Here is a 10,295-nt window from a genome sequence, read left to right on the forward strand (position 1 = left end):
AGTCACCTTAGGTCACCTTTGGTATAACTTAGGTCCACATTTCGTGGGTTTGATCAGCGCCGCACAATCAGGGACAACTAGCTGCTAGGACATTCAGGCCTGGCCTGCCCTTGGGCTCACGTCTGGCTCCTCGCACATCCTTACTACCATCTAGAGTGCGCACTCTTATAGAATGGGGCCTGGCCTGAGTTGAGCTGCTCGGCTTCGTGGTCGAAACGAGTTATCCGGCCAGCTAAGTGAGAGGCATGCGTTCATTCTCGACATAAGTGGCAACAATGGTACAGTCCTTATATGGCACAGACGGAATCACATGAGTCAACCTACACATAGACTCCACCCAACGTCCAGTTACATTACCCCATAGTTCTGTTCCACAATAGCAAGTATAACCAACCGTGCTTCGGTATCCAACTATATCTCGTAGGTGACAGGAAATCATCCAATTCTACCAGTCTAAGCATGGCTAAGCATATATTCGATCCTAGACCTACACAAGGTTAAAGGTATATATATATATGGACAAGGTAGTTCTATACATCAAGTGTTTCCAATCAACTTTTATAACCTAATGCATCAAACATAAAGGACTCAAGTGATATTTTGTAAAACATAGGAGGCTTAAAATGCTCCGGGGCTTGCCTTTGATAAAAGAAGTTGGCCTATGGTCTAGGCACTCGGGTAAGTCTTCAAGAGTTTGCTCCTCTCCTTCTGGAGCTATGGCCTGAGATGCCTTCTATTGTTCCTCCGACTCTTCTTTGAATTCCAATAGAGTTATCCCCTTGGACGATCCTATATGCATGAGCAGGAAATAAGATATCATGGATGCATATATAATGACATGTATAATATGATGTGATGTGATGAATGCATCCTCATAAGTGTTCTCAGTAGCATTGCATTAAGGTGATATAAAGTTATATTTTCTTTTACTGAGTAGGTGCATATCTCTTCTCTAGTAACTTAAACAAACACACATGTAAATCATTTTCTAGACTATAAGATAGCAGCCACTTGTTTTAACCATAATTAGAGTTATACACATCAAAATAATATGGTTGTGGACATTATGGAAAACTTATAAAATTTCCTACAGCTTTCTTTTAATCATCTTAATGTGATTCAATAGTTATCAAAGTGGCACAATTAAATCTTTCAGATCTATCCAGAGAGCAAGCATTTCATATAGCAGATTTCTAACAGCCAAAATTCTTAAACCATACGACCTATGATTATGAAAATTTAACACAAGATAGATAAATAAGTTATCTACAACTTTGTTATTAACAAGTTTCACAGAAAAGGTCATTATCGTCATGAAATTATTACCACAATAGAAACTACACATTCAACCATCTAAGTGAATTATAAAACAATAATTACCTAGTTGTCTACAACCAATCATTCCTAAGCCTATCTAATAACATCAACATGATATATGCATCACAAGCACCATAGAAAACCTCATGGTTATGCCTAACTAATTTATTTATATTTATTTATTAATTTCCTTATATAATAAGGTGATTTAAAGGATAAATATTTCTAGTGCTTAATAAATTTTGAGAAAATTATAGTAGCCTACAAATGACCCTAATAGTGTACTATATAAATTTCATGCCATTTAGATAAGTATAGCCACCTCTACAAAAATGACAAGTTGCATATACTTATTTTAACAAAAATAGTTTAGCATAGTGAAAAGTGTCAAGCAGCAGATTTAATATTTTTATTACTTTCCTTCTAGCTTGAGAATACTATATAAAAATTTGTATGATCATATGTTATGTATTTTTACCCTAATTAATTTCACTAGAATCTTGAAATTAATTTAGATTAAATAGGAAGACTATATTACAAGTTTGTTTACTGTAGGTTTAATATTTTTCCTAGCTAGAGCATGTCAACACAAGAGCAGCAAAATTAGAATCATAATTTTATCACTTTCCTAGCTCAAGTTATGCATTTTACAAGATATAACCTACTTTAAAAGCACTTATGTTGCTCAATTTAATTCTCCCAGAAAAATACCCTAAATATAGTAGAACCGACCAATTTATAAGAGCATAAGTATAATGGTAGCCCTTGAGTGGTCGCAATGTCATACTTGAGCCCATATAAACCCGATAGTCCATCGAGTACCGCGAAGGGTCTCGATTCAACCAACATACAACCAAGATCGTATATGATTCAATATATATGTCACACGTTACATAAAGTTTACAAATACAGTTCATCCATGAGAGTACGAATTAAAGTTATTATAAACCACATTCAGGTAAGATTGTAGCTGAAGCAAATTAAAAGTTTGAAACCAACACCTACAACATTGTTTAAATTTAGTGCCAGCTCATGATCACACTTCCACAAAAAGCATAAGAGAGGAATTAATAAGAGATGCCTACCTAGGGCTTACTCCTCGTTCACAGCAGATAGAAGCAATTCTTACAGTAGCCATGATAAACTGTACCATCTACAATAATAGGAAGTAAACCCTAAGTACAAGAAGGTACTTAGCTAGACTTACCCATCATAAACCAAAAATAAAATGACTCTAAAGATTATGCAAGGCTTTATAAGTAGAGCTAGCTTGACAACATTTTGCATAAAAAGCTTATCAATTCAAGTATACAATTATAATTTGGTCATCAAGTTAATTATAGCTATTCATCTCTAGATTAGCAACTAACCTATGCCAAACATGTGGTATATCATTTAGTAGCATGCAGTAGTAATCATAACCGGTATAATGATTCATGTTCATCATAACCATCATATTCCATAATACAATTGTTATGATGTTGGAGCTAGCCAAGTTTCTCACTGTCCAGGTGAGATGGTGATTCGAATCGATTTCAACTAACTGAGAATTTATTTCTAACACACACCCAGATAGACTAGATCAATGATCACCTTATGTCACCTTTGGTACAACTCAGGTCCATATTTCACGTGTTCGCCTAGCGCCGCACAATCAGGGACAACCAACTGCTAGGATGTTCAGGCCTGTCCTGCCCTTGGGCTCATGTCTGGCTCTCCACACATTCTTACTACCATCTAGAGTGTGCACTTTTATAGAATAGGGTTCGGCCTGAGTTGAGCTACTTAGCTTCATGGTCGGAACGAGTTATCTGGTCAGCTTAGTGAGAGGCATGCGTTGAATCTCGACAGAAGTGCCAACAACAGTACAGTCCTTAACCGACATAGACGAAATCACATGAGTCAACCTACAAATAGACTTCACCTAGCCTCTAGTTACATTACCCCATGTTCTATTCACGATAACAAATATAGCCAACCGTGCTTCGGTATCCACCTATATTTCGTAGATGACAGGAAATCATCCGACTTCTACCGGTCCAAGCATATATTCGATCCTAGACCTAAATAGGGTTAAAGGTAAATATATATATGGACAAGGTAGTTCTATGCATTAAGTGTTTTCAATCAACTCAACCTAATGCATCAAACATAAAGGACTCAAGTGATATTTTGTAAAACATGGAAGGCTTAAAATGCTCTAGGGCTTGCCTTTGAGGAAAGAGGTTGGCATGTGATTCAGGCACTCAGGGAGGTCCTCAAGAGTTTGCTCCTCTCCTTCTAGAGCCACAGCCTGAGGTGCCTCCTACTGTTCTTCCTCTTCTTCTTTGTTGAACTCCAAAAGAGTTATCGCTTTGGATGATCCTATATGCATGAGCATGAAATAAGATATCATGGATGCATATATAATGACATGTATGATATGATATGGTGTGATGAAATGCATCCTTATTAGTGTTCTCAACAGCATTGCATTAAGGTGATAACAAGACAAATTTTCTTTTACTGAGTAGGTGCATATCTCTTCTCTAGTAATTAAACAAATTCTCACCTAGGTAATTTTCTGGACTACAAGACAATAGCCACTTGTTTTGACCATAACTAGGGTTATATATATCTAAATAATATGGTTGTTGACTTTCTAGAAAGAATATGAAATTTTCTACAATGTTATTTTAATCATATAATAGTGATTTAGTAGTTATCTAGGTCAAACAATTTAATCTTTTAGATCTATCTAGAGAGCTTGCATTTATGACCGCTGAATTCTAACATCTATAATTATTAAACCATAATGCCTATGACTATGAAAATTTAACACAAGGTAGATAAGTAAGTTATCTACAACTTTGTTATTAATAAGTTTCACAGAAATGGTAATTATCATCATGAAATTATTACCACAACAGAAACTACACATATAGCCATGTAAGTGAATTATAAAACAATAATTAGCTAGTTGGCTACAACCAATCATTCCTAAGCCTATCAGATAACATCAATAGGCTATATGCATCACAAACACCACAAAAAATATCATGGTTAAGCCCAACTAATTTATTTATTTTCATTTATTAATTTCTTTATATATCAAGGTGATTTAAAGGATAAATACTTCCAATACTCAATAAATTCTGAAAAAATTATAGCAGCCTACATATGACCCTAATAGTCTACTATATAAATTTTATGCCATTTGGATAAGTATTACCACCTCTATAAAAATGACAAGTTACATATGCTTATTTTAGCAAAAATAGTTAGCATAGTGAAAAGGGTCGAACAACAGATTTAATATTTTTCTTACTTTTATCCTAGCATGATAATACTATGTAAAAATTTGTATGATCATGTGTTATGTATTTTTACCCCATTTAATTTCACTAGAAACTAGCAATTAATTAGGATTAAATATGAAGACCATATTACAATATGTTTACTGTAGGTTTAATATTTTTTCTAGCAAGATCATGTCAACACAAGACCAACAAAATTGGAATCACAATTTTATCACTTTCCTAGCTCAAGTTATGCATTTTACAAGATATAAACTACTTTAAAATCACTTATCTTTCTCAATTTAATTCTCCCAAAAAATACCCTAAGAAGTAGATTTAATATTTTTATCAAATAGTACACTTATTGATGAATCCAACAAAATTTAGTTCACTCAATTTGGACATTCATAGCTCTAGTTATAAATGTTTGAAGTTTGCATTCAAATATGTGAAAATAAATCAGAATAAACATTTCAAATACTGACTGACAGATGGGACCCACGGGTCAACGGGACCCACACGTCAGCCACACATAGGGCAGGGGCTCGGCTTGATCGGCGGCAAACTCATCGATGATGAGGTCACCGAAGGCAAGGTCACCAGAGTCGTGTTCCCCTCACTCATGCGCACCTACTAGTACCCTTAGTTGGCCCGGCGGATCACCGGAGTGACCTCACCGGCGAGCATGGCGGCTCGATGGCGACGCACGATGGTGGACTCATAGTCTCCTTCAAATATGTGACCAAACAAGCATGGCTACGACTTCTACGAACCCTAGCGGAGGTCTACGGTGTGGATCAAGCCACGGTGAAGCGGCGGTGAGCTTCGACCACGTGCATGGCAGCGCACAGAGCACGGTGGTGGTGTCACCATTCCGATGAGATGGCAGCTGAAGGTAGGTCTCCATCATTAGGGAAGGTACTACACCTCTAGGTGACATAGTAATGGGTACTAGAGTGGGCTAAGGGCAGCCGATGAAGTCGGTGGCAGCGAGCGCGTGCTTGCAACCATGGCAGACATGCACGGCGGCGTCGCGCGTTCTCGCATGACGGCGGTGGTAGCGGTTAAGTAAATGATGACATGAGCATCTATGACCTAAGGCAATGATGGAACCTAGGAGAAAGAGGTAGGAGGAGTGGTGGATGGGGCTGGCCACAGTGAGCTCGGAGCTCGGCGACGCTCTATGACCATGGCGGCGATGACGACGAGAAATGTCGCATTACCTGGGCTTGAACGGTGGCAATGGTGGCTCAAGGAGGTAGAGGAGGTGATGGCCAAGCGATGTGCATGAGCAATTGCACAATGGCGCAGTGGTGGTGGCGTGCAAGCTCGGCGAGAATGGCGTAGAGCGCTGCGGTATCGCTCGGGCATGGCGAAGGCGAGAGAGAGGTAGAGCGAGGCGAGTGAGAGTGAGTGAGGAGGGAGGGCGTGTCGCTGCCATTTTGCTGCCTGCATCGGCCTGACACACGGACTCGACGCTGGCGGATAGCCTCCACGTAGCGGCCATGGCCCAACACCGGTCGGCCACGACACACATGCACGGCGTCAATTCAGTCCGTCTGACAGCGCTACTTTGAGCTCCTAAATCTCCTAATCCGTGGTGATTTAACAAAAACTTCGTTAATAGAAATTGTAGATCTCTGTGAGTACGACAACTTTGCTTTAATGATCATGGTCTAATTCGAACTAGTTTTCAAACTACAAAGCTCTAAATTGAGGTACTTTGAAACTAAAATCTGCATTCTACACTTAGAAAAATTTGAAGTCACAAAACAACATTTTGTTGCTACTTTGGAGCTATTTTTGACCATGTTAGGCACTGATTCAGCTCATGACCCTTAAATAAAGTTTGTTACCCATGACAAGAAATACAACTTTTATTTAGGTCATACAGCCATGCAAATAGTATAAGCTACTGTTCAACTTTGGTCAAACTAGCATCATGAAAAAGGCATTTCAAAGTAAACCAACACTTAGAAGCAAATTTGGTATATGTCATGAATATAAAAATTGTTCCATTTACCATTATAGATGTGTCTAAGGTGTTTTCATGACCTCACAACGATTTCATACATTAGTCATACATGATTACAAGCATAAGCATATATATATATAATCAACATTTCATGTGACAATATATAAGAATAAGATGAAATTTCATATGCTCATGTTCATGAATGCTTGGATGATGCTTATGCTCATGAAATGCAAGTGCCAATTCAATGCTTAACACTAGGGTGTTATAGTCCCTCCCCCTTATAGAAATCTTATCCCGAGATTTGAAAGACCTACCATTCTTCATAAAAAGCTGGATAAACCTCACGTAAATAATTCTCCTGTTCCCACGTGGCCTCTTGTTCATTATAGTTATTCCACACCACCTTGTAGAACTTTATGACCTTACTCTGGGCTACTTTTTCCATTTCTTCCAGCACTCGGATTGGTTTCTCTTCATAGGTCAAATATGATTGGAGCTTAATGTTGGTGGGCGCAATAGCCTCATCAGGTACGTGGAGGCATCTTTTTAGCTAAGAAACATAGATGCCATTGATTATAGCACTCATCTCTGGGGGAAGTTGTAACTTGTAGGGGACATTTTCCTTTCGCTCAATAATCTAGTATGGGCCTACATATCTAGGCGCAAGCTTCCTTTTTACTCTAAATCTCTACACTCCTTTCATAGGCGAAACTATTAAGTACACATAGTCTCCCACTTCAAAGGTTAGTGGTCTTCCTCTTTTATCAGCATAACTCTTTTGTCTAGACTGAGCTACTTTCATATGCTATTGAATGATGCATACTTGCTCTTCTGCTTCTGTGACAAAATCTATGCCATAGTACCTCCTTTCTTCGGGCTCAATCCAATTGAAAAGAGTTCTACATTTGTGACCGTACAAGGCCTCAAAAGGAGCCATCTTGATGCTCTCTTGAAAACTGTTGTTATAGGAAAACTTGGCTAAAGGTAGCCATTTCTCCCATGAACCCTTAGAAGATATAACACAAGCTCTCAACATATCTTCTAAGATTTGATTCACTCGCTCGGTCTATCTTTATGTTTGTGGGTGATATGCTGAACTTCTGATTAGTTTAGTTCCCAAGGCTCGGTGAAAGTGTTCCCCAAAATGAGCTATAAAATGTGGTCCCCGATCTGAGATTATGGTCCTTGGTACTCCATGTAGCCTCATGATCTGAGAAACGTACAACTCAGCGTACTTCCCCACATGATACACCGTGTTAACCAGTATAAAATGCGCTGACTTGGTAAGGCGATCTATAACGACCCATATAGAATCTTGACATTGTTGTGTTAGCAGGAGGCCTATAATAAAGTCCATACTTATTTCCTCCCATTTCTAGCCTAGAATAGGCAATGACTGAAGTAATCCAGTAGATTTCAAATGAATGGCCTTGACTCTACTGTAATTATCACACCTAGCGATATAGGCAGCGATCTCTTTCTTCATCTTGGTCTACCAAAAACGGGTTTTCAAATCTTGATACATTTTGCTACTACCCGGATGGATAGACAACTTGGATGAATGAGCTTCATCTAAAATTTGATTTCTAAGCTCATGGTCCTTTGGTACTACCAGTCGGTCCTCAAACCATAGCGCACCTCTTTCATCCAACCTAAAATGCTTGGTTTCTTGTTCTTTCATCCTTCTCTTAATGTGAAATATACCTACATTCGTCTTCTGCAGTTCTATGATTTTGCTCTCAAGTGAACAACTGACGGTGATATTGTGTAGCACCACAGGATGTAACAAATTAATTCCATCTTCCAACAAGGCTTCTAAGGTGTTATAATGAGATTTTTGACTAAGTGCATCTGCTACAACATTAGCTTTTCCTGGATGATAGTGCACTTCCAAATTATAGTCCTTGATTAGCTCTAACCATCTTTGCTGCCTCATGTTCAGCTTAGGTTGAGTCAAGATATATTTGAGACTTTTGTGGTTAGTGTATATGTGACATATGTTTCCCAACAAATAATGTCTCCATATCTTCAAGGCGTGAACAACTACTGCGAGCTCTAAATCATGTGTAGGATAATTGACTTCATGCTTTCTCAATTGCTGAGAAGCATAGGCAATAACTCTTCCTTCTTGCATGAGCACACACCCCAAACCTATACCTAATGCATCACAGAACACATCGAAAGGCTTTTCAATGTTGGGTTGTGCTAGAACAGGAGCTGTAGTTAGCAAAGTTCATAGGGTGTGAAAAGCGGCTTCACACTCTAGAGTCTAATTGAACTTTTCATCCTTCTAAAGTAGTCTGGTCATGGGCTTAGCTATCTTGGAGAAATCTAGAATGAAACGATGATAGTAGCCTGCTAGCCCTAGAAAACTCTAAACTTCATGAACCAAAGTCGGGGCCTTCCAATCCATGACCTCTTATACTTTAGATGGGTCTATAGATATTCCATTTTTAGATAAGATGTGACCCAAGAAAGGTACTTTGCTCAACCAGAATTCACACTTACTGTACTTGGCATATAACTTATGTTCCCTCAATCTAGACAAAACAACTCTCATATGCTCTACATGATCTGCCTCATTTTTTGAGTAAATCAAGATATCATCGACAAACACAACCACGAACTTGTCGAGCTTAGGCATGAATACCGAATTCATCAAATACATGAAGTAGGCAGGAGCATTTGTCAGCCCAAAGGACATGACCAAATACTCATACAAGCCGTACCTAGTGGAGAAAGCTATATTAGGTACATCCTCTAGCCTGATCTTAATCTAATGATAGCCTGACCTCAAGTCACTCTTAAAGAATACCTTTGCTTTTGCCAGTTGATCGAACAACATATCGATATGAGGCAAATGATATTTGTTCTTAATGGTGACTACATTGAGCGGCCTATAATCCACACACATTCTCAGGGATTTGTCCTTCTTCTTTACAAATAAAGCTGGACATCCCCATGGAGATGAACTAGGTTGAATGAGACCTTTGTCCAATAGTTCTTGTAACTGAATTTTAAGTTTAGCTAACTCATTTGGTGGCTTCCGATAGGGTCTTCTTGAGATAGGTGCCATACCTGGCACTAACTCGATCTTAAATTCCACATCCCTATCAGGCGATAGATCTGGCAACTCATCTAGAAATACATCAGGAAACTCACAAACCATTGGAATATCACAAAGGGTAGTTGCTTGGATAGCACAAGACAAGTTTTGGAGATCAAAACTTCAAGGAAGTGGCACTAGAAAAGCATTACCTCCCTTTGGTTCTCTCAACATAATTGTTCTAGTGCTAGTGTCAATGAGAACCCCATGATCGCTCATCCATTTCATGCGTTAGATCACATCTATGGCTAATCCATGCAATACTATCAGATCCACTGTGTACTCCTTCTCTTGTATAGAGATGAGCACATCTCTGACTATTTGATTTGTAGAGATAGTAGCCCTAGCAGAACTTATACTATAACCACCCTTGTTTACCTCAATTATTTTCTAATCATACTTAGATGCAAATGCTTGGCTCATAAATGAATGAGAAGCTCCAGAATTAAATAAAACAATGGTGGGATGTTTGTTAACAAGAAACATACCGGCGGTGACAACTTCTGTCGTGGGAACTTCTTCCACAGCTGTATAATGCACATATCCATGACATGCTTTAGAATTTGCCTGTTTTGATTACCCTAGTTTTGATTGCCATTGTTCTAGGGATGGGGCA

Source organism: Miscanthus floridulus, chromosome 16 (genome assembly GCF_019320115.1).
Source record: "Miscanthus floridulus cultivar M001 chromosome 16, ASM1932011v1, whole genome shotgun sequence".
NCBI classification, from domain to species: Eukaryota; Viridiplantae; Streptophyta; class Magnoliopsida; order Poales; family Poaceae; genus Miscanthus; species Miscanthus floridulus.